This window comes from Diceros bicornis, chromosome 11 (genome assembly GCF_020826845.1).
Source record: "Diceros bicornis minor isolate mBicDic1 chromosome 11, mDicBic1.mat.cur, whole genome shotgun sequence".
NCBI classification, from domain to species: domain Eukaryota; kingdom Metazoa; phylum Chordata; class Mammalia; order Perissodactyla; family Rhinocerotidae; genus Diceros; species Diceros bicornis.
Genome location: NC_080750.1, coordinates 57415342 through 57442743, shown reverse-complemented (window position 1 = coordinate 57442743; position 27402 = coordinate 57415342).

Genomic DNA, 27402 nt, shown 5'->3' with positions numbered 1-27402 from the left:
AGTCACAGAAGATTACCGTCTAACTGTCAGAGAATTCAAAATAGCTGACGTGATGAAACTTAATGAGTTACAATGAAATTCAGAAAGACAATTCAATGAGCTAAGGAATAAAATTCATGACAGAAGTAATACTTCACCAAAGATATTAAAACTCTAAATAAAAAAAAATTCTGGAGATGAAGAACACAATTAATGAGATGAAAAATAATGTAGAAAGCATTAAAAATAGAGCGTACCATATGGAGGAGAGAATTAGTGACCTTGAAGTTAGAAACCTAGAAACGATTCAGGTGGAGGAGGTGAGAGAACTCAGATTTTTAAAAAATAAAGAAATTCTTTGAGAAATAACTGATTCAATTAGGAAAAGTAACATAAGGATTATAGCTATGCCAGAAGGAGAAGAGAGGGGAAAAATGAGCAGAGAGCTTATTCAAAGAAATAATAGCTGAGGACTTCCCAAACCTGAGGAAGGAACTGGACATGTAAGTACAAGAAGCTAATAGAACTCCTAAGTACTTCAATGCAAAAAGACCTTCTCCAAGGCATATAATATTAAAACTGTCAAAAGACAATGACAAAGAAAAAATATTAAGGGCAGCAAGACAGAAGAAAATAACCTACAAAGGAACTCCCATCAGACGTTCAGCAGATTTCACAGCAGAAACCTTACAGGCTAGAAGAGAATTGAATGATATATTCAAAATACTGAAAGACAAAATCTATCAGCCAAGAATACTCTATCCAGTGAAATTATCCTTCAGATATGACAGAGAAATAAAAGCTTTCTCAGACAAACAAAAGCTGAGGGAGTTCATTGCCACCAGACTTGCCTTACAAGAAATGTTGAAAGGAGCTGTCCTATCTGAAACAAACAAACAAAAAGGTTTAAAAAGCTTTGAGCAAGGAGATAAATAGACAGAATCAGAAAGTTGCAGCTCTCTATTAGAATAGGTTAGTAAACAATTATAACATAAAACATAAAGGGCAAGAAAGCATAAAAAATAACAATAATTACTTCAATTTGGTCACAAACTCATAACACAAAAAAGAATAATTAGTGGAAACAAAAACAGAAGTGGAAGATGATAGAGACAGAAACTGCATAGGCTAATGGAGATAAGAGGCTATCAGAAATAGGACTATCTCATCCATGAGATCTTTTATACAAACCTCATGGTAACCACAAAACGAAAAATCAGAACAGTTGTAAATCGAAAGTAAGGAGTAAACAGAGGAAAACATCACTGAAAACCACCAAACTGAAATGGCAGACATAAATACAAGGAAAAAGAAACAATGGAAATATAGAACAACCAGAAAACATAAGATAAAATGGCAATATTAAGCTCTCATATGTAATAATCACTCTAAAAGTAAATGGATTGAATTCATCAATCAAAAGACCCAGAGTGGCTGGATGGGTTAAAAAACAAGACCCAACAATATGCTGCATCCGGGAAATACATCTCAAGTCTAAAGACAAATATAAGCTCAGAGTGAAGGGATACAAGATGATATTCCAAGCAAATGGCAAGCAAAAGAAAGTTGGTATAGCTATACTCACATCAGACAAAACAGACTTAAAGATAAAAAGATAACAAGAGACAAAGATGGGCATTATATAATGATAAAGGGGACATTGCACCAAGAAGACATAATGCTTATTAATATATGCACCTAACACAAGAGCACCAAAGTATATTAAGCAACTACTAACGGACCTAAAAGGAGAAATTGACAGCAACACAATAATAGTAGGGAACTTTAACATCCCAATTATGTCAATGGATAGATCATCCAGACTGAGACAGTCAATAAGGAAACAGTGGCCTTAAATGAAAGATCATCCAGATGGACTTAATAGATATATGTAGAGAGAGAACATTCCATCCAAAAACAGCAGAATACACATTCTTCTCAAGTGCACGTGGAACATTCTCAAAGATAGACTATATGTTGGGAGACAAATCAAGTCTCAATAAATTTAAGATGACTGAAATCATATCAAGTGTTTTTTCTGACTACAATGGTATGAAAATAGAAATCAACAACAAGAAAAAAGCTGGGAAAGGCAGAAATATGTGCGGACTAAACAACATGCTTCTGAACAACCATTGGACCAATGAAGAAATCAAATGAGAAACCAAAAAATACCTAGAGACAAATGAAAATGAAAACACAACATACTAATACTTATGGGATGCAGCAAAAGCCATAATAAGAGGGAAATTTATAGCGATAAAGGCCTGCATCAAGAAACAAGAAAAATCTCAAATAAACAAGCTTACACTATATCTAAAAGAAATAGAAAACCAAGCTCAAAGTCAGTAGAAGGAAGGATACAATAAAAATCAGAGTAGAAATAATCAAAATAGACTAATAAAAAGGATCAATGAAACTAAGAGATTGTTCTTTGAGAAGATAAACAAAGTTAACAAACCCCTAGCCAGACTCAAAACAGAAAAAGAGAGAAGACTCAAATAAATAAAATCAGAAATGAAAGATTAGAAATTGCAATGGACACCACAGAAATACAAAAGATTATAAGAGACTATTATGAAAAGCTATATGCCAAAAAATTGGATAATCTAGAAGAAATGGATAAATTCTTAGAATCATACAACCTCCAAAAACCGAATACAGAAAATTAGAGAATCTAAAGAGACCAGTCACAAGTGAAGGGATTGAAACAGTAATCAAAAACTTCCCAAAAAACAAAAGTCCAGGACCGGATGGCTTCCCCAGGGAATTCTACCAAACATTCAAAGAAGAATTAATACCTGTCCTTCTCAAACTATTCCCAAAAATTGAAGAGGAGGGGACACTTCCTAACTTATCCCATGAGGGCAACATTACCCTTATACCAAAACCAGACACAGACAAAACAAAAAAGGAAAATTACAGGCCAATATCACTGATGAACATCGATGAAAAATCCTCAACAAAATACTAGCAAATCAAATACAGTACATTAAAAAGATCAGACACCATGATCAAGCAGGATTTATTACAGGGATGCAGGGATCGTTCAACATTCACAAATCAATCAACATGATACACCACATTAACAAAATGAAGAATAAAAATCACATGATCATCTCAATAGATGCAGAGAAGGCATTTGACAAGATCCAACACCCATTTATGATGAAAACTCTCAATAAAATGGGTATAGAAGGAAAGTACCTCAACATGATAAAGGCCATATATGACAGATCCACAGCCAAAATCATACTCAATTGTGAAACATTGAAAGCTATTCCTCTGAGAATAGAAACAAGACAAGGATGCCCCTCTGCCACCCTTATTCAACATAGTGCTGGAAGCTTTAGCCAGAGCAAGTAGGCAAGAAAAAGAAATAAAAGGATTCTGAACTGGAAATAAAGATGTAAAACTGTCACTATTTGCAGATGACATGATTATATACACAGAAAACCCTGAATAATCCACAAAAAAACTGTTAGAAATAGTCAATGAATACAGTAAAGTTGCAGAGTACAAAATCAACATACAAAAATCAGTTGCATTTCTATACACTAACAATGAGATAGCAGAAAGAGAAATCAAAAATACAATCCCATTTACAATTGCAACAAAAAGAATAAAATATGTAGGAACAAATTTAACCAAGGATGTGGAAGACCTATACACTGAAAACTATGACACTATTGAAAGAAATTGGTAGATATTCCATGAAAGAAAGAAAGATATTCCATGCTCATGGATTGGAAGAATTAACATACTTAAAATGTCCATACTTCCTATAGAAATCTATAGATTCAATGCAATCTCTATCAAAGTCCCAATGACAGTTTCCATGCAAATAGAACAGAGAATCCTAAATTTATGTGGGACAAAAAAAGACGCCCAAATATCCAAAGGAATCCTGAGAAAAAGAACCAAGCTGTAGGTATCACACTCCCTGAATTCAAAATATACTACAAAGCTATAGTAATCAAAACATCATGGTATTGGCACAAAAACTGACATACAGATCAATGGAACAGAATCAATTGAAATTCCGGAAATAAACCCACACATCTAGGGACAGCTAATTTTCAACAAGGGAGCCAAGAACATACAATGGAGAAAGGAAAATCTCTTCAGTAAATGGTGTTGGGAAAACTGGACAGCCACTTGCAAAAGAATGAAAGTAGACCATTATCTTACATAATACACAAAAATTAACTCAAAATGGATTAAAGACGTGAATGTAAGACCTGAAACCATAAAACTTCTAGAAGAAAACATAGGCAGTACACTCTTTGGCATTGACCTTAGCAGTATCTTTTTGAATACCATGTCTATTCAGCCAAAGAAGACATACAGATGGCCAACAGGCACGTGAAAAGATGTTCAACATCACCAATTACTAGGAAAATGCAAATCAAAATACAATGAGATATCACACCATGCCCATCAAAACAGCTATAACTAACAAAAGAAGAATTAACAAGTTTTGTAGAGAATGTGGATAAAAGCGAAACCTCATACACTGCCGATGGGAATGCAAACTGGTACAGCCACTATGGAAAACAGTATGGAAATTTCTCAAAAAATTAAAAATAGAAATACCATATGATCTAGCTATTCCACTACTGGGTATTTATCCAAGGAACATGAAATCAATAATTCGCAAAGATTTATACACCCCTATGTTCATCGCAGCCTTATTCACAATGACCAGGATGTGGAAGCAACCCAAGTACCTATCAATGGGTGAATGGATAAAGAAGATGTGGTATATATACACACAAACACACATACACACACACACACACACAAGGGAATACTACTCAGCCATAAAATAGATGAAATCTTCTGATTTGCAGCAACATGGATGGACCTTGGGGGTATTATGCTAAGCAAAGTAAGTCAGAGAAAGACAAATACTGTATGGTTTCACTCATTTGGGGAAGATAAACAAACAAACACATAGATAAGGAGAACAGATTAGTGGTTACCAGAGGAGAAGAGAATGAGGGGAGGGCGAAATGGGTAAAGGGGCACATATGTATGGTGACAGATAAAAACTAGACTATTGGTGGTGAACACGATGCAGTCTATACAGAAACTGAAATATAATAATGTACGCCTGAAATGTACACAATGTTATAAACCAATATGACCTCAATAAAGTAATTTTAAGAAATAGAAAATAAAATATTGCCTGTGGAAGTAATGCACTTTCCCAGTAGGCAGGGTGTATATATGTGCTAGGAGCATCCACAATAAAAACGAATTGTTCTCATATTTCTAAAATTCTTTATACCATGCTGACTTTAAGAATGATAGAATCAGAGTTTTATGTACTATTTAATTATTTAAATACCCAATAGAAAACTTGAAAAAAGAGATTTTTTTCCATTTTTGACAGGAAGGCATCACAAGTTCAAATTCAGCCCTGTGTGGCGTTAAGATTGGAGGATCTTGCTAAGATTCTTGGTAAAGCCTGTGATAGCTCTGCCACTTATAGGTGTGTGACATTGGAAAATTACCACAAGTGCTTGCACTTCATATGTTTTCTTTGTTAAAAAAATGTGTTGGATTATATAGTCGCTGTGGTTTCCTGCCTCAGTAGAAGTATATTAATTTATGTCCATTCATAGTTGCACTATCCAAAGAGAAGAGACAGACTATAATACAGTCATGTGCCTATATTTTAAAGCCAGAAGAAAAAAATCTTGATGATTTTATTACAGTCATGTGCGACCTAATGATGTTTCAGTCAATGATGGACCGAATATATGACTGTGGTCCCATAAGCTTAGTACCGTATAGCCTAAGTGTGTAGTAGGCTATACCGTCTAGGTTTGTGTAAGTACACTCTATGATGTTTGCACAATGATGAAATCACCTAACGATGCATTTCTCAGAACTTTTCCCTGTTGTTAAGTGTCATATGACTGTAATTGCAGTCTCATAAAAGATGTCTCTACCCGTTTTAGATTTAGATCAAATTATGGTAGACATCGATTTCCTTGCTCTACACTCATTCAAATCATTTCTAGCTGTCTTTCCTGTACTGGAGAGTTGAGAAAGCAAATACACACTTTTCCAGACTCCTTTACATTTACATCTAAATATGTATATATGTCTGCATCTACATCCATATCCTTATCTACATCTATATATCTATCCGCTTATCTACCTGTCTATTTGTCTAGCTATTTACAACCATGAGTTTACACAAATATCTCAAATTCCAAACTGGACAGAGTTTATTCTAGAAGAATAGAATTTATTATAGAAGTCTTTCCTCTTCTTATAGTAACTCCATTCTTTGGCGGTAACAACATCGGTCCCATTACCGTCTCTATATGTACTTAATTGTTCATACCTCCTTATGTAACCACACTCCTAACCACACAAGCTGCATCCTAAGTCCCAACAACCTCCTCAGCCCCATACCCACTGGCTTCACATACTTCCTGCCCCCTCTCGCCAAACCCCTCTTCAACTTTGGTCCCATTAGACCTGCTGGCTTTCTAAGCCTCAACTGCCTTCTCTGTCCTGATACTCGAGCCACGTAGGTCCTGTCCTCCTGTGTCCTAACCACCTCTTCTAGGCCAGCCCAGACTTCCTCCCCACCCTGACTATATCCTCTGCCCTAACCCAGCATTCCCCACCAGAGTAAGATGGAAAGACAGAGGGAGTTCTCAGATATTTAAGAGGTCGAATTACAATTCAGCTAAAAGAATGTATAATCAGTTGTCTCAGTTGAGGTCAGGTGTGGCCACGTAAATAAGTATCATTTAATTTAGTGTAAATGTCATTTGGAGTTTCCAGAAAGTCTACCTAAAATGTGGATATAAACACTTTCTTCAGCGTATCTTCCAGTTGCCCTTTCAGATCCCTTTCCACCATTTTCCAACCTGTTCTGTGAGCCAGAAAGTTGACTTGTATAGACTACCTCAATGGGCTAACTTTCATTCCTTCTTTTAGTTTCCATCTGACAATAGGAAAGCTTGATAGAGTACTACAGAGAATGTGGAGAATGATGTCATTATTTTTCTTTTCCCAACTTCCTCTCTAGGCAGTTGCCTCTGGTTTGTTGTGTCTCTTGACCATAGGTCACTGCTCTCCTAGCTATCTCCATACATCTCTCTCCTTCTGCATTTCAAGAACAGTTCATTCCCCTCATTCTTTTGGGTGTAAGACAGTAGCAACTTTGTTGTACGAGTCCTGAGAGGTTAAACTTTAGTTTGTGTTTTACCTAAACCCTCCCCACACATTTGTTCAAGTCCCTTTAATAAATCCACTTGTGATTATCCTAATTTGAAAGCACCACTGTTTCTGCTGGGACTCTTATTGGTACTTTAATTGGTATTAAAGTGGTCCCAGAAGACAGACCCTCAAAATAGGATTATACAATTGGGTGGCTCATGTATTAGAGGAGTGCAAGGATACTCTGTTTGCTGAGGGGATATGGCTAATCCATAAACTGAGGTAACATCAAGTTTTCTGAAGTTATCCCAAGTCTTAGCATAGGGTGAATTGCTATGCCATGATTGCTATGGCAGTAATAATGGTGATACAGATTATGTAATCACTTTGCTTCTTATTATAGCCCTAGAGACAATAGGGAAAAAGATAAATTAATATCTATAAATATACAATTAAGAATACATGTTAACCCAAAGGCCCAATGAAATGTTTGTAATCACAGGGCATTTAGGGCTGGAGACCAAACCTAGAGCATGATGAATAGCTGACAAAGGCCCATTTAATACCTAAGCATGCCACTTATGCTAAGGAAAGAGGATGGATTGGAAAGGTGTGAGATCCAGAGAAATAGGATCGGGGCATCTAAGCAGCCATAAATAATGGGTAGAATTTGATCCTCCAAATTTCCCTCAAAATCTTTTGCTGGCAGAGGCAGCCCTGTCTCTCCTTCTCTAGTCTGAGAGAGTCATCCATCATCCGCATAAAAGCCTTTCAGTCATGATACTTGGGGCACTTATCTCATAAGTTGATACCATTTCTCCTAAGGTCCCATCCCTAACACATCTCGTTTTTTTTCAGGCCCATAATAAAATTTAGATACTAACAGTCTAGACAGGGTAGTAGAAGGTCCTCTTAAAAAGAGATAGCCTGTATACTTAAGGAGTTATGAGATAATATCAATCAATATTGTTAAATACTGGGGAGTACGTGTTGGAGTGAAATCTAAGGCTCAAACCAGATAAATTTATTGGCAAGGTGCATTCACTCAGGATTAATGATTTACTACATTGTGCTCAATCTTTTGGGAGTGGCAGCATAATCTAGTAGTGTGGTTTATTAAATACTTGACTCAGTGACAGGTATAACAAACATGGTTAAATTGGCAGACGTTCCTGGGTATTTTAAAAGGGAAAACATACAAAGACTCAGGGAGATGGAAGTATTGGAAAGGGCCTATTAGCTTAAACTTGCTCACCCATCCACTAGCTACACTTTGAAGATTTGGGAGATACTCTATCAGATTTTTTTTAAATGTGACGATAAGGAAGGATATTAGAATCTTTGAAGAGCTTTGTAATAGTTATCTTCTATAGGTTTAAGAGGGTTGAAAGAGATTCTGTAATACAAATGGGTTTTCTGATTTTATTAGAAATAAAGGATACCAGAATGATAGAGAACATGTAGGAAGGGCTAAGTGTAAGGCCGTGGAACTGCTCTGACCCCAGCAAGACCTCGTTTTTTGGAGGAATTGCAGAATGAAGTGGTACTCGCCATTAGAGATGTTAAAGGTGAATGGATATTGATTCCTTTTACATCCCCATTTAATGAGTCTGTTTATCAAACGCCAAAGATAAATGAGTCGTGGATAGTGACCATAAGTTTGTGAAACCTTAATTATTAGGTTATGCAATTGTAGCTGTATTTCTAGAACAGTTAAGACTTACTAAATGACGGTCAACCTCCCTAGTATTTTTCCCCACTTACAACTAGAAAGAAGAGAAAGCCAAAAATGCAAATATGCTCCCCAAACCAATCACATATGATGTCGCTCTTCTAGTTAGTCCACCTCCATCTTCACCATGCCAACAACCTCCAATCAAAGCATAGCTGATGACTTCCTTTTTTCTGATGATAAGACTTTCCTGTCTTCCCGCCTGCCTCTAGTCCCTTATGGTGGCTGACTCTCTCGCTATAACAAAATCTGGATTAGCTTTATTTGTTCTTATTCAGATGGTTGTTGTTTATTTCTAGTTTTCCAAGAAGCTCCACCAAGACAAGGTTTGCACTTCTCACTGCTGTAGACTCCAGCTTTTAACCAGGTATGGTACCCATGCAGGCCCTTTGTACCTTGCTGCTTATGCGTTGGTGAGTCCATGCCAAAGTGGTAAATTAGCAGCAAGTCTGAACTCTGCTCTCCTTGCATTGAGTTCTTGAGCTGTTTATTCTGGTTGGTTTCTGGATTTAGTTATTGGTTTCCATTTGTCATGTATCATTGGTGGAATCAGGCCACTTCTTTTCATCCCTTTTTGTTTTCTTGTGTGCTTCCATTTTGTATTTGCTGTGTAAAAATGTTGTTTGTCATAAAGAGAATCACAGAGGCTGGTAGATATGGTTGCTCACTTTCTATGTTAATTAAATCCTGCCAACTTTGCTCAACATCTTCCTCAGAGTAAATATACAACATAGGTGTTAAGTATTCAAATAACCCACAGAGTTCTCCTATCTCCCAGCCCTTAACTACAATCCGTGGACCTTTCATTAAAAATCATTCCTTCCTACTCTGTAATACCACCTCAGTAAATTTAATAGAATATGGTAGGCAGAATAATGCCCTCCCGCAAGGATGTCCATGTTCTAATGCCTATTACCTATGAATGTGTTAGATTACAAAGCAAAAGGTAATTAAGGTTGCAGACGGAACTAAGATTGGGAACCAGCTGACCTTAAAATAGGGAGAGTAGCCTGGATTATCCAGGTGAACCCAATATACTCACAAGGGTCCTTAAAAGTGGGAGAAGGAGGCAGCAGAGATTCAGAGAAGACATAACTATGGAAGAATAGTCAAAGAGATGCAATGTTGCTTACTTTGAAGATGGAGGAAGAGGACCAATTGTCAAGAGAACTGTGGGCAGCCTTTGGAAGCTGGAAAAGGTAAGGAAACAGATTCTCCACTAGAGCCTCCAGAACAGAATGCCACCCTGCTAATTTCTTACCTTGATTTTCAGCTCTGTGAAACCTCTGTTAGATTTCTAACTTATAGAACTATAAAAAATTTGAGTTGTTTTAAGCCACTGAGTTTGTTATAGCAGCAGTAGAAAACTAATACATAGGGAGAGATTCACTTTAAAACGAAAATTTTAAAATTAAATGCACACTAGGTGGGTGATTTTTTGAAGTTCCAGCGAACTCTTTTCATAATCAACTTGTCTGCTTTGCATATGTTTTCCTTCTACATTATATTTAATGAATACCCTAAATAAATATCTTGACACTGTATTGGACATTTTATGGGTTAAAAATTTTACTAACATAGAAAATATTATTGGAACAGAGCCTATTAAGGTTGAGATAGATCCTACCAAAGCTTTATCCAAATTTTCCCAATATTCTTTGAAGTCAGAAACAAAGAAAAACCTCAATCCTGTAGTTGAAGGCCTTGTGTCTAAAGGCTCTGTCATATCCTCCATTAGCACTTGTAACAATTTCATCCTTTCAGGAGTTGAAAAAAAAAAAAAAAAGTCAAGGACATCGATTTGTCCGTGACTCCATGGCCATCAACAAAATTTTCCCGTACTTCCCACCAGTAGCTATCAAAATCAATAAATTTTCCAGAAAGAGCTGTTGCCCTAAGACAAAGAAGATTAGCCTTTGCGATTGAGTTAAGGGTAAAGCTATAGTAAGCAATGAGTCTGATAGTTCCATGAAGTTAAGTTACCGGAAGTTAATCATCCCAGGTGTCAGAACTTAATGCTTTTACTAGAGCTTGTCAACTAGCGGCAGACCAGAAAGTAAATGTGTATATAAATAGCAGGTATGCTTTTGGAGTAGTATTTGACTTTGGGATGCTTTAGAAACAAAGAAGGTTTCTCATCTCTGCTGGAATCCCTACCAAAAATGTACAACAATTAAGGAACTTTTAGATACACTACTAATTCCTAGAGAGGTGGATATTATGAAGGTTGAGGCTCATGAAAAAGAGATATTATGGAAGCTAAGGAGATGCTCTAGCAGATCATTATGGCAAACGATCAACTTTAACGAAGGTTATGATCCTATCTAAAATCTCAAAGAATAAATTGATGGAGGGATTTGAAAAAGTCATTAAAATATCAACATTTAACCCCTGATTCAGAAAAAGAAAGAATGGAAAAAAATCTGGTTGTACTCTACTGAGATAATCTCTGATATTACCAAGATAGATGCTTGGAGGCTGTTATGGGTTAAATATTATCCCTCCTAAAATTCATATGTTGAAGAGCCTACTAACCCACCCACCTTTGTACTTCAGAATTTTATTTAGAGATAGAAATTTATTTAGAGATAGGGTCTTTACAGAAGTAATCAAGATAAAATGATGCCGTTAGATTAGGCCCTAATCCAATATGACTGGTGTCATTACAAGAAGAGGAAATTTGGACACAGACAAACAGGGAGAACAACATGTAAAGATATAAAGGTAAAAGCCTGCCATCTACAAGCCAAAGAGAAAGTCCGGGAACAGATCCTTCCCTCACAGCTCTCAGAAGGAATTTACCCTGCCAACATCTTGATCTCAGACTTCCAGTCTCTGGAACTATGAGACAATAAATTTCTGTTGTTTAAGTCACGCAGATTGTGGTACTTTGTTACAGCAGCCCTAACAAACTAATACAGTGGCACTGTATGATTTCAAATGGATATTTGCTAAATTTCTCCATGAAACTGCTTATTATGGTACAAATCGGTTACTTTCTTTAATCAATTTTGGTGAGGAAACTTTAAAAAGATAGCTGAGATTATTTTGAAGTATGTGTCACCTGTCAAAAATAAAATTCTTGAGAAACTGTAAAAGTGAGACATGGTCAGAATTCAAAGCCTCCAGGGCCCTGTGAACACCTTCAGATAGAGATTATCTAGCTTCTACCTTTCAGAAAGTTTGAATATGTTTTTATTTATTGTATGTCAATTTCAGATGGATGAAAATATTTTCTTTTATAAAACCTGTGGCCTACAGAGCCTCTAAAAAGCTGCTTAATCTTGTATTTTCAACCTAAGGCATGACAACTTGTATATCAAGTGACCAAACCATACACTTTATGGGAACCATTATAAATGAACTCTGTAAGGAATTATTCCTTATTTGAACACTACACTGCCCTCACAACCCACAATTTCCTGGAAGGATTAAAAGAACCAATGGCATTCTTAAATTAAAATTAGAAAAATTTCATAAACCCTTGAGCTCCCTTGGCCAAAGATACTATAACTAGCCCTTACGGCTACATGGCCTACTCCCCTGGGGAAACATCAGTTATGCCCTTATGAATCAGTAACTAAAGTCTACATATAATGATTTCACTTCTAATACTAGACTCTGCCTTACTGCACACAGATATGGCAAAACATTATAAGAGACTCATGAACTAGACCCAGTTCTATCAACTAAACTCAGTCCTATCACCAACAGTAGTCTTTTCTATAGACTACTAGTTGGTGTTCACCCATTGTGGCCCTTTTACTCTTTTCTGTTCTCTTTATTATAATTGTAAGGTCAGAATATACTCATTCTAATGCCGTTCTTGGATTATCTCAAACAGTAGTCACTGCCTTCGGTCTTACTGACTGCTGGATTATGTAGTTCATCTTCAGACCTCCCGTAGAATTATAGCCAAAGGAATTTCCATTTGGAAATGACCTACATGGACAAATGACCTTAAACAAATCAACCTATGGCTTTGTACTGTCCCTATCTCCCAGCAAAGAACAAATTATTATAATCTATAAATCAGACTCTAGGTAATTCTAACTTTGAATTCAGTATCCTTCACAAGGTAGTGGGCCAATTATTTACTACCTGGAAAAAAGTAATAGAAATTCAAATCTGTAACCCAGCTAACGTAAAACCTTGGTTCTGACCTAGTGTAATGAAAAATTCCGTGAACAATTTTTTCTGGATCTCTACTTACCCCCACCTGATACTGTTTCCTTTGTGACCAGGATATCTGGTCCTTTTTGCCTCAAACTAATACCTCAGCACTTTAGGAATAGTATTCTGAGACTTGGTCTGTACACAGACACCCTAATTGTATAAATGGCCAAGGCTAAAAATATCAACTCACATGCAGTCTCCAAAATGAGGCCATACTTGATTATTTAGGCACTCTACCTCAGGGAATTATTAGTTCATTTTTATGCAAACAATCAGAATAGCGTCTCCAATGGTGGGATCAGATAAATAAAAAAGATTGTAAGAAACTTATTAACTCTGGAAGTTATTGATATAGCCCGTGCCCTAGATGAAATATAGATCAATCTCAGCTTGTTGGCATGAGTAGTGATAGACAATTGTATTGCTCTAGAATTCTCGTTGGATAGTCTTGTTGGCATCTGTGCCATTGCTAATACTTCTTGTTGTATTTGGATCAACGAAACAGGCAAGGTTGAGCAGACTATGCTTTGCCTTAAAGAAAAATCTACTTGGCTCTCTAAGGTTTGTCCTCATTACCTATGCTGTTTGTTCTTTTAGCCTGAGTTGAGTAATTAGGGCTCCTGATTCAAAAACATTTTCTAGGGACAGTTAGTTGTTGTTTTGTCATAGTGGTCATGATGCTGGTCTTCTGCGATCTATCCAGAGTCTTAAATGCTTCTGCACAGCCACTATCTCATTAGATGATCATCATGATTATACAACAACCAAAGGTCAAAAAAATCTCGTGAGACAGTTGACTATGGTTGAGACTTCACTGCACTGAGTAGTGAAGAAAGATCTACCACTCTAGTCTTCCCTGAATTGGTCAACTTCTCACAAGCAACAGAATCACCAAAAAGGAAGACTGAGGGACTGAATATACAAATGGATAGGGCCGGCCGGTGGCTTAGCGGTTAAGTGCGCGTGCTCTGCTGCTGGCAGCCTGGGTTGGGATCCCCGGCGTGCACCGACGCACGGCTTGTCCGGCCGTGCTGAGGCCGCTTCCCACATACAGCAACTAGAAGGATGTGCAGCTGTGACATACAACTATCTACTGGTGCTTTGGGGGAAAATAAATAAATAAATAAAATTATTAAAAAAACAAAAAACAAAAAACAAATGGATAATGGCCAAGCTATATATGACAATAGAACTCGGACTCACAGCCTCTCAAACAACCAGTCCAGGAAGCCAAACCACGTTTTCTGTAGCAATGGTCCCAGAATAGTCAGAATTTGGACTGCTGGACCCCTGTTTCTTCCCCCCACTTCCAACTCAGGAATATCCAGAAAAAGGCAAATACTGTATGCTCCCAAATCAATCACATAAGATGCCCTGCTTCTAGTTAGCTTTTCCAGATCCACCTTCCCCATACCAACCAACTCCAACCAGAGCGTACCTGACTCACTCCCTTTTTCTTCCACTAAGCTTTCACACTCCTCTGCCTTTGAGTTTCTTCCCAGTAAAAGTGATTGTGGCTGACTCCCTTGCTATAGCAATCTCTGAATTGTTCTCATTCGGGTGGTCTTTCAACTTATTCCTTCTAAAAATAAAGCCCCAAAACAATCTGAAAGTTTTTTTGTTAATTGGGCTCTAATTAATCAAGTTCTCCCTATACTTTACACATCCTTTAGTAATTTAAAAGGAACCATTTAAGACAATAAGACACTAATTACCAGTCATTCTAATGTGTCCAATAAATCAGGTCTCCTAAGCAGCTCTACTATACAACAATAATGAGACCAGTTTCTCTTTTGTATATTCTTAATACTGAAAACACATGAGTTACATAGAAATGCCTCATATATATGACTAATGAACCTCATATCTACTAATGGCCAAGAGTTTACACTCTTTCTTTTTCAGACTGAACTAGGACTTCACCAGACCCAATTAATCTTGATGAGTTAAACTTCCAGTTATAAGATGAATAAGTTCTTGGGATATGCTATATAGTGTGGTGACTATAATTAACAATACTGAGCTATATACTTGAAAGTTCCTAATAGTATAGATCTTAAATGTTCTTATCACACAAAAAATAATTACGTGAGGTGATGGTGTTAACTAACCTTATTGTGGTAATCATTTTGCAATATACATGTGTATCAAATCATCATGTTGTATACCTTAAACTTACATAATATTACATGTCAGTTATATCTTAAAGCTGGAAAAGCAAATCTTGATGATTTCATTACAGTCATGTGCCGTATAACAATGTTTCGGTCAATGACGGACTGTATATATAATGGTGGTCCCATAAGATTAGTTCCATATAGCCTGGATGTATAGTAGGCTATACCATCTAGGTTTGTGTAAATACTTTCCGTGATCTTACAATGACAAAATCACCTAGCGACACATTTCTTAGAATGTATTTCTGTCGCTAAGCAATACATGTCTGTGTACTATCCCCAGAACAGTTATTGGCTGCACATAATTTTTCCTCCTATAACCATGTTCTTCCTAAATCTTTTTCTCCTTTTGAGCGCTTGGGTAAAACTCTACTCCCATCATGTATGATCTTGATAAGCCTTGGTGATATCCCCTACTAAGTAATCAAAGGCAGAATCACATCCTCTATCTGGCCCAGTACAGTCAGGGAACAGACTCACAACCAAAGCCCAGCTAGTCAGTTACATCCTTCCAGGGCTTTGAATCATGAGTAATCTAACATGAAGAAAAAGAGATGGCTGAGATCCCCTCATATCAGATGCAAAGCCCTGAATGGAATATTTTTGATAGACTCTTGCTGAGGTTCCTGTGTCCTAACCTCCAAAGCTACATTGTTACTACACATCTGTTTCTACACATTCACGTTGCTATACATGTCCACGTGTCATTCTCCAGCTATTGTCTCCCTTCTGTGAGCTCTTGGTTATACATCGTCCCTCTTGCTTATATGAGCAAGAGTTAGTTTCTGTTTCTTGGGACCCCAAAACCTAAACTATATGCTTTATGTCTTTTTTTCACTTGTAGGCCAAAATGTCTAACATGTGGTTTTCTTAATCTTGACTTAAAAACAAAGACATAAACAGAACAAAATAAAATAAACACAAACAGAAATCTTTGAAAAATACCCAGAAAGTAGGCGTAGAGAAGTAAATTGAGCTAAAACTAGCCTCTTGCCTACAGTGAAACTTTGAAGTTGAGCTGGATCATATAAAATCCATGTTCATATAGCACATGCGTTTAAAATTAGTTAAAATTATTTTTAATGTTTGTTAATGTACTAATAAACTTAAGAGGTTGGATGCTGTGCATAGAACAATGAGGATATAGATACATTAAGAAAATTGATTATAATTTTAAATTGAGTTCCTATAATAGACCTTACTACTTTGTCCCACAAATTCCAGTGATGTTTGCACATTCAAAAATCATTTGTAAGTAGATATTATGATGAAAAATTGCTGAATGGGGATGAATTATACTTCAGTCACTCTAGAAGAAAAGACCTCATTGATTAGGAAGGTGGGATGATCCATACACTGAAATAATTGAAGTAGGACCTTAGAGCCAAAAATAACCATGTGAATGTGAGTTCCTAGAATTTTCCTAGAAAATTCCCCCAGAATTTTCCAAATCTTGGGGCATGCCTTGGAATGTTCACAAATAGTAAAATAAAAGTGTGAGGCACCTTGTATAAATTGAGAGGGCATGGTCAACACAGCCATTATATGGGTTACATTTCCCTCATTTCTTATCAACCACCAATATCCTAGACCAGGTTACCTTTGTTTCTTAACTAGACCACTACAATGGCTTGATAAGTATTCCCATGTACTTCTTTCTTCCTCTAATCAGAGTGTGGCAAGCTACAGCCTGGAATCCCACCCACCTTTTTACAAATAAAATTTAACTGGAATGTAGCCACACGCATTGGTTTACAGATTTGCCACGGCTGCTTTCCCACTTCAAAAGCAGAGTTGAGTAGTTGTAACAGAGACCTGTGGCCCACAAAAGCCTAAAAAATGTATTTTCTTGCCCTTTGCAAAAAATGTTTGCAAACCCTTGCTCTAATTCATTATCATTTCTGTAGTAAAAGTGATATATTAAAGTGTAAATTTGATATGTTAATTACTTGCTCATACTTGTTAGTGGCTTTCCATTGCTCTTTAGAGAAACAACAAAATGTTCAGTATGGTCTACAGGGCTCTGCCTGATCTCAGCTCTCTGGGCCTCTTCAGGGCCATCCTGCCCGATTGTCTCCACGCACTCAGATTGTACTCAAAATGGCCTTCTTTAAGGTCCTCGTGTGTGCATGCTTACTACTGTTCATAAATTTTCTTTCTCTTTCCGGTTGGTTGCTTCTCCTTCAACCTTCAGAGTTCAGCTATAATTTTCTTACTTTAAGAAATCTTCCCCTGATTCACCAAATGTGGGCTGGCCTCCTAGTATATATACTGCACAGAACTGTATACTTCTCCATAATAGCATTTATTATAATCATAAATATTTTGATGTCCACTGTATATCTCCTCCACAAGAAATGAAAATTCTTTAGAGAAGAAATCAGGGCAGGGATTTTTGTTTGTTCCGTACCTAGAAAATAGTCAAATCGTAATAACATGCTGTTGAACACATAACGAGTTGTGTATTGCTCACCATCCTATCCTCACTACTGAGTGCATGCAGTTCTTTGTACAGAGTATGTGCTCAGGAGATATAAACTGAATGAAAGAGCAAACATTTCACAATAAACTTTTTTTGAACTATACAAACAGAACAGTTTGCAAACAAGAAGTGCATAGCTTGATGAATTATTGTGATCACAGTGCTATAACCACAACCCAGATCAGAAAGTGAAACGTTACCAGCACTCCAGATGCCTCCTTAATTTCTCTCCCAATCAATAACACCCATCCACTACTCACAGTCCACTAATAACCACTATTGTAACTTGTAATAACATAGATCCATTTTGCTTGTTTTTAAACTTTATATAAATGGAAGCTTACGATATGCAATTTTGTGTCTGGTATCTTTCACTTTATATTGTGAGATTTATCCATGTTATAGCTGTAGTAGTAGTTCATTTATTTTAGTTGCCATATATTAGTCAATTGTGGGATATACCAACCACAATTGTGGGATATATTCTTGATGAAAAAATGTACAGTCCCAGTTTGTTATTCTCAAAAACTGCTTCTATGAACATTTCTAAATAAAAATTCTGAAGCATGCATACATGAGTTTAGGTGAGTATATTGCTAGGATCAGTTACCTGATACACACATATTTGAAACTTTGTAGACATGTCAGTTTTCAAAACAGATGATACTAATTTATATTCTCACGAGCATTAGATGCGAGTTCCAGTTTTTCCACATTTTTGGCCACACTTGGAATTTTCACAGTTTAAAATTTTAGCTATTCTTGTGGGTTGTAGTAGAATCACGTTGTGGATTTGATTTGTGTTGCCTGATTACTAATGAGGTTGAACACATTTTCATGGTTAATTGCAAGCAAGGAAAACCTATTTGGATGTGAAAAAAATATGTATCTATACCAACTCTGTATAGTCTAACAAGTTAGGCTTGTAGAAGAGTGCAGTGAGTTAACACTTTATCACTTTCCCAGAATTAAGAACTTAGAATCTTTTACTTTCTCTGCTAATGCATTCTTTCTTTTATAAGGATCCATTTTTTTATCCACAAATGATTTGTTTTGAGGATATCTGACAAAATTTCAAATTACTTTCTCAACAGATATTTCCACTAATACCATATATGTGTAGGCCTCTACAAATGAGTGGTTATAGGTATAATAAGCCTGTTTCTGATTTAGAGTAAATGACAATCATACATTCACTTTGTGAAGTAGAAAGTAAAGACTGGCAGTTAAATGGACAAATGGCAATTGTTCAAAAATACATAGCTATTTTGATTGAAAAAAATAGTACTCAACATTTATTGAAACAAGTTTCAGGTATGTATATGATTTTAAATGAAAGCCCAAGTAATAATCTTTTGAGGAATGTATATACTATTTTGGAATAAAATCTGGAGACATAACAATAACTGTCAATTTTTTTTTTTTTTTTTTTTGCTCATCTGCCCTGAAAGAGCTCATGTAGATGTGCCCTTTGTGAGCGATATAAACCTTGTTGACTACTTTGCCTGGTGAAATGGCCTTTCATAGTCTTAAAAATATGTCAGTGTTACTCATATTACTGAGCTTTATTCTGTCATCCATAAAACTGAGGGTAAATATGGTCTTCTATCTACATTATCTTTAAAGAAACTTTTTCTTGAATTTCATTAACCTTCTGGAGTTTATCGTCTACTCATTACCTTTCTCAGAATTTTCAAAGCCTCTAGGGAAATTTTAGTTATGCATGCTGTGTGTTTTTGTATGATGTCATGTTATAACATGTACCTTAAAGGAATGATACTTTTTCCAGTATGAGGGATAGATATATAATATATATATTATGTCTAACACCTATATCTATATTAGCATTTAAAATAAGACTAAAAATTCTTCTCTGAGTCCTCTATCAATATAGGTTGTTAGCAGGCACTCAAAAAAATGTGCTGTTTAAATGAGTGAAAGAGTGGAAAAATGAACAAATAGGCCTGTAATTTAATCACCAAAAACCATAGAGAAGCCAGCTGTCATTACTGTACCTTGGATCATTGCAGGAAAGATGACCAGTGCCGAGAGAGTACAGGTCCTTAATTTATTCTCTATCCATTCAGTACTTTTCTATTTGTATTCATTATAGGAGTGCAGTGGTGGGACTTTTAGTACCCTGCCTCAGTTGCACTCAGCTTTCCTCTTAAATTAGCCACAATTGCAGTGGATGCTTCTATGCCAGTTCAGAATTTTGCTTTCTGAGTCTTATCACAAGTCTGCACAGCACAAAATTCTTTCTGTTTCAGGGACTTCTCTAAACTACTGAAGTCCACTTACTGCTCATTCAACTGAGATATTGACAATCCGTTGGGAAACCACCCACCATTGGGAGATAAGCGTGGATGGATATGTACCCCAATCTTCCATGCATCAGATGGACAAATCTTGGCTACATTTTTCATGGTCCTTAAAATGTCTTGGTGTGACTGAGTAATACTGTACCATTGTAGTAACTCAATAGTACTCTCATATAGTAACTTTTTCTTCTTCGCTATCTCATCTCTTAATCCCCAATCTCTCACCTCTATTTCTTGGAAAAGAAAACTCAACAGCATCCAAATCCTTGTTTTCAGCTCTGCTTTTTTGAGGATACAATTTAAAATATTTGGTACTGGAAGGAACCCTAGAATGCAGAACCTCAATGGTTTTAAACCCTCATCGAGCTTTTAATGCTCAATGGTATTATGGAAATGTATCACATACCTGCCCAAAGGTAGCAAAGATACCACTATTCGTCATAAGTGTAGTACTGATAACCCCCGGAATACTGTGGCATCACACTAATTAAAATAATCATCTGAAGTGGTTTGAGATGAAATACAGGTTTAAAATAAAAGCATTGGCCTTTTCAGTAGTTCTAGAAATAGAATTATTTTTATAATTGAAATTGTAAAGATTGTGAAGATAGCTGGCTTTTGTTAAATGCCTTGGAAGCCTTAAAGTAAGGAAATGACAGACTCGGGTCGTCCAACTCATAAATCAGAATGTACTGTAGAAGTCGCAAAACCTCCATGGAAGCATTTAAAGAAATCACCATCTTCCGTATCTGGAGGGCAGACTGCAGAAAATCAGGCCCAGGATTTAATTGTAAAAGGTGAGACCAGCAAAAGAAATTGAATGCTCTGTCTCCTATGCCAAATTCAGGACCCTAAAGAGAAGAGTGGTTCACTGAGAGAGAGGATGAGAATGTTTTGGTGGATGTGTGCTTGATGATCTTGAATGTTCAGATTTCCTTGAATGCTTTGGGCCACAAGGCCCTTTACTAGAGGACATTGGTATCCCTGTGACTGTTAACTCTCCCTAAAATCTGTCCTTTTCCTTTTATGCTAGAGCAATAAAAAAATAGGCTTAGCCCAAGAAGGGAAATACAGTCCCTGACCCAAGGAAATAGTTTGCCCAGTGAAATAAAATTATTGAGGAACCCAGATAATAAGTACCAGCAGGAAAAGGCAAACCCGGTTGAGAATCTACCTTGAGGATGTTGGACAGAGATGTGGAGTGTAATATGAGGATAGTTTATTAGCATGGGCACAAGCTATCGTCACTTAGGATTTAATAGACTGTTAGGTCACATCTAGAGCTACAGTCTGTCCTATTATACTGCTGTGATGACTTCTTAAAATTTGGAATAAATAATGATTGTGTAAATGAAGTGGGAATGCTAGAACTTACTTGGCAGGGTATTGAGGAAGAAATCAGGAAGCTAACTGTGGTTTGATTGTTAGAAATGATGTAGTATGTGAGACCAGAAAATCCAGCACTTGATGTATTCTCTTGAGGACATGCTCATCCTCATTAAGGCAGAGGTCAGCAAACTATGGCCTTGGGCCAAATCTGGATGGTGGCCTGCTTTTGAATGTCTGTGAGCTAAGAATTTTTTAACATTTTTAACGGGTTGTAAAAATAAGCAAAGGAAAATATTTGACTGTATGTGACTTTCAAACTCTAAAATATTTACTATTTGGCTGTTTACAGAAAGTTTGCTGACCCATGCATTAAGGCCCTAAAGAATGTGCTGCATTCTTGACTAATATCCGTAATAGTTATTCTCTCTTGGCTGGGGTTTATATTAGGTGATGCTACTACCAAGAAACTGGGATCCCTAGTATCAGTTGGACAGATAAGTTTCCAGAACAGCAGAGGCCATGTGGGAGCACTTACCTGTCAAAAACAAGGCAGATGTCACTGATATAATGTACAGCAAGAGTGGCAACCAAGGTAGGGTGCTTTGACCAAAGAGATCTCCTGAGATGATGGTGTTGCTAGGAGTGAGATAGACAGCAGATTAGGGTATTGATTGACTTGTATAACCAAAAAACTTCAATGTCTCATGAGGAGAAGGCTGATATCCACACCATAAAGGAAAATTGCAATCTTTTACTCAGTTGCTAGAATGGAATAAATTTTCAAACCAAGAGCATGTAGATTGAAAGGGAGAGTAGTTCTCTTCAGGAAGCCCCCTTCAATTGTACCACAAGTAGGCACGATAAACATTCCCCCAAAACTTGCCCAGAGTGACTACTAGGCATTTACCTAAGTATCTGCTTATTGGACAAGGGAAATACTCGGACCTTTCCAGGACTCTTGGATTTGGGGTCTGAGCTGACACTAACACTCTAAAACCTGTGATGTCCTCATGGACTCACAATTGGAGTGAGGTTTTTGTGAGATATCTGGTGAATATTGTTGTGCCTTAAATCTATTTTACAGAGAGTCCAATGGGTCTTCAAGCCAAATTTGTGGTTATTTCCCTGGTACCCAAGTTTAGTCACAGTGAATAAACAAAAACACAACCCAGCTATATAATAACCGTCCAATTAAAAGTGATCTGATCCATGATCATGGGATGTCTTTGCATTTATTTAGGTCTTTTTAAATTTCTTGAAACATATTTTATAGTTTTCAAGTCTTGCATTTCTTTTGTTAAATTTATGCTTAAATATTTTATTTGTTTAATGCTATTATAAATGAAATTGTTTTCTTAATTTTATTTCCAGAATGTTCATCGCCAATGTATAGAAATGTAATTGATATTTGTATATAGATCTTGTGTGCTACTGCTTACTTGGTTATTAGTTCTAGCAGCTTTATTTTTTTTGGTAGATTCCTGAGGATTTCGTATATACCAGATAATGTCACATGCAAGTAGAGATGGGTTTACTTCTCCTTTTCCAATCTGGATGACATCTATTTCTTTTGCTTCTCTAACTTCCCTGGTAAAACCCCCAGTACAATATTAAATAGAAGTAGCAAGAGTGGACATCCTGTTACTGTTCCTGGTCTTAGGTGGTAAACATTCAGTTTTTCATTGTTAAGTATAATATAGATTGGGTTTTTTCACAGATGTACTTTTTCATGTTGAGAAAATTCCTTTCTATCCCTAGTTTGTTGAGTATTTTTATAAATGAAGTTTTTTTTATTTTGTCAAATTCTTTTTCTATGTCTTTTGAAATGATCATATGTTCTCCTCCATTCTATTAATATGGTGTATCACATTAACTGAGTTTCAATTGTGAAACAAATCTTGCATTTCTGGGGTATATGCCAATTGACAATAGTATATAATCGTCCTTTCATGTTGATGGATTTTATTTGCCAGTATTTCATTGAGGATTTTTTGCATCTATACTCATAACGTATATTGGTCTGTAGTTTTCTTCTTTTGTGACATGTTTATCTGGTTTTGCTATGGGGTGATACTAGCCTCATAGAATGTGTTGGAAAGTATTTTGTCCCCTTTTGTTTTTTGGAAAAGATTGTGTAAAATCTGTGTTAATTCTTCTTTAAATGTTTAATAAAATTCTCCAGTAAAAAAACTTCTGGGACTGGAGATGCTTTTTTCAAGAGCTCTTTAATTAATAATTTAATTTATTTAATGATTATAGTCCTATAGCTAATCATGTTATTTCATCTTGGTTGAATTTTAGTAATTTGTGTTTTGAAGGAATTGTTCAATTTATTCTGATTGTTTTAAACTTAAGAGTAGATAGCTATTCACAATATTCCATTATTACTCTTTTAACGGCCACATATCTATAGTGGTAACCCCTGTTTCCTTCCCGATATCGATGGTTTGTGTATTTTCTTTTTCAAAATTTGTTGTCACACTTGCTGGAAAATTTTCAATTTTTATTTAATTTTTTTCAAATAAACAACTTTTTGAGTCATTGATTTTTCTCTATTTCTCTATTGCACTGATTTCTACTCATCTTTATTTTCTTCCTTCTTGCTTGGGTTTTTTTATCTTCTTTTTTTCTAATTTCTCAAGATAGGAACTTTGATTTGAGATCTTTTATCTTTTTGAATATTAGCTTTTAATTCTATACATCCCCCTTTCATCACTGCTTATGCTGCATTCCACATATTTTGATATGCTGTATTTTTATTTTCATTCAGTTTTTTGATATTTCATTTATTTTCAAATTTCCATTTTTCACTCTTGGATTATTGAAAGCTGTCCTTTTAATTTCCAATGTTTAGAAATACACCTGTTCTCTTTAGTTAGAGATTTCTAGTTTGATTTCATTATAGTCAGAGAACATACTACATGATTTCAATTACTTTAAATTTGTTAAGGTTTTATGGTGCAAGATATTGCCTTTCTTGTTGAATGTTCCTAGTACACTTAAAAATGGATATTCTGCCTTTGTTAGGTGAAGTGCTCTACATAAGCTAATTAGATGTTCTTGATTGCTTGTGCTATTCATATTTTCTATATTTTCCCTGATTTTCTGTGTGATAATTCTAGAAGTTGCTGAGAGGAGGGTATTAAAGTCCCCAGTTAGAATTGCAGATTTGTCTATTTCTCCTTTCAGCTGTATAAGTTTTGTTTTATGTATTTTGAGACTGTAGTTTGGTATACATTTAGGATCATAGATGTTTCTCATGGATTAAAATCTACTTTATCTGATATTAATATAGTGATTCCTGCTTTTTTTTAAAACATTGAGATATAATTGACATATGACATTATATAGATTTCAAGTATATAACATAATGATTGATATTTGTATACACTACAAAATGATCACCACAATAAGTCTGATTAACATCTATCACCACACACACAGTTACAATTTTTTTCTTGTGATGAGAACTTTTAACATCTACTCTCCTAGCAACTTTCAAATATACAATATCTTATTGTTAACTGTAGTCACCATATTGTACATTACATCTACAGGACTTATTTATATTATAACTGCAAGTTTGTACCTTTTACCCCCTTCCCTGATTTCAACCACCCCTGAACCCCTGTCTCTGGGAACTAGCAGCCTGTCATCTATATTTATGAATTTGGGTTTGTTGTTTTATTTTGATTTTTAGATTCCACATATAAATGAGATCATACAGTATTTGTTTTTCTCTGTCTAATTTATTTCACTTAGCATAATGCCCTCATGGTCCTTCCATTGTGGCAAATGGCAAAATTTCCTTCTTTGTGATGGTTAAGGAATATTCCACTGTATATGTATATACCACCTTTTCTTCATCCATTCATCCATTGAAGGACACTTAGGTTGTTTCCATGTCTTGGCTATTATAAATAATGCTGCAGTGAACATAGGGGATGCATATATCTTTTCAGGTTAGTGTTTACATTTCCTTTGGACAAATACCCAGAAATGGAATTCCTGGATCATATGGTAGTTAAATTTTTAAATCTTTGAGGAATGTCCATTCTGTTTTTCATGGTGGTTGCATCAATTTACACTCCCACCAACAATGCGAAAGTGTCCCCTTTTCTCCGCATCCTTGCCAACACTTGTTATTTCTTGTCTTTTTGATGATAGTCATTCTCTCAGGTGTGAAGTGATATCTCATTGTGGTTTTGATTTAATTTTCCTGATGATTAGTGACGTTGAAAACACTTTTTCATGTACCTGTTGGCCATCTGTATGTCTTCTTTGGAAATGTCTATTCAGATCCTTGGCCCATTTATTAATCACGTTATTTTTTTTTTTGCTATTGAGTTGTATAAGTATTTTATATATTTTGGATATTAACCCCTTATCAGTTATGTGATTTGCAAATAGCTTCTCCATTCCATAGGTTGCGTTTTCATTTTGTTGATGGTTTCCATTGCTGTGTGGAAGCTTTTTAGTTTGAGGTACTCCCACTTGTTTATTTTTGCTTTTGTTGCCTTTGCTTTTGGCATCAAATCCAAAAAATCATTGCCAAGATTGATGTCAAGGCGTTTACTGCCTATGTTTTCTTCTAGGAGTTTTATGGTTTCAGGTCTTAACATTCTTTAACCCATAATCATCAATCCTGAGTTGGTCATTGTGTATGGTGTAAGATAGTGGTTCTATTTCATTCCTTTGCATTTGGCTGTCCAGTTTTCCCAGCACCGTTTATTGAAGAGACTATTCTTTCCCCACTGTATATTCTTGGCTCCTTTGTCATAAATTAATTAAATATTTGCCTGGGTTTATTTCTGGGACCTCTATTCTGTCACATTGATCTATGTATCTGTTTTATGCTAATACCATACTGTTTTGATTACTATAGCTTTGTAATATAGTTTTAAATCAGGCAGCATGATGCCTCCAGTTATATTCTTTCTCACAATTGTTTTGGCTATTTGGCATCTTTTGTGGTTCCATACAAATTTTAGGTTTGTTCTATTTGAAAAATGCCATTAGAATTTTGATAGGGGTTACATTAAATCTGTAGATTGCTTTAGGTAGTAGGAACATTTCAACAGTATTAATTTTTCCAATCCATGAGCACAGAATATCTTTCCAGTGTTGTGTGTCATCTTCAACTTCTTTCATTAATGTCTTATAGTTTTCAGAGTACAGTTTTCATTTCCTTGGTTAAATTTATTCTTAGCTGTTTTATTCTTTTTGATGCACTTGTAAACAGGATTGTTTTCTTAATTTCTCTTTCTGGTAGTTTGTTATTAGTATATAAAAATGTAACAGACTTTTATATCCTGGACCTTTACTGAATTCATTTATTAGTTCTACCAGTTTTTTGGTGGAGTTTTTAGGGTTTTCTATATATGATATCATGTCATCTACAAATAGTGACAGTTTTACTTCTTTTCTGATTTCGATGCCTTTTATTTCTTGTTTAATTGCTCTGGCTAGGACTTCAAATACTATGTTGAATAAAAGTGACAAGAGTGGGCACCCTTGTCTTGTTCCTGATCTTAGAGGAAAAGCTTTCAGCTTTTCACCATTGAGCATTACGTTAACTGGAGGCTTGTCATATATGGCCTTTATTATGGTACATTCCCTTTATACCCACTTTGTTGAGAGTTTTTCCATAAATGGATGTTGAATTTTGTCAAATGCTTTTCCTGCATCTATTAAGATGATCATATGATTTTTATCCTTTGTTTTGTTAATGTGGTTTATCACATTGATTGGTTTGCAAATGTTGAACTAACTTTGCATCTCTTGAATAAACACCACTTGATCATGGTATGATCCTTTTAATGTACTGCTGAATTTAGTTTGCTAATATTTTGTTGACATTTTTTCTTCTATGTTCATCAGGGATATTGGCCTATAATTTTCTTATCATGTGGTGTCCTTGTCTGGCTTTGATAGCAAGGTAATGCTGGCCTCATATAAAATGAGTTTGGAAGTATTCCCTCCTGTTGTATTTTTTGGAAGACTTTGAGGATTGATATT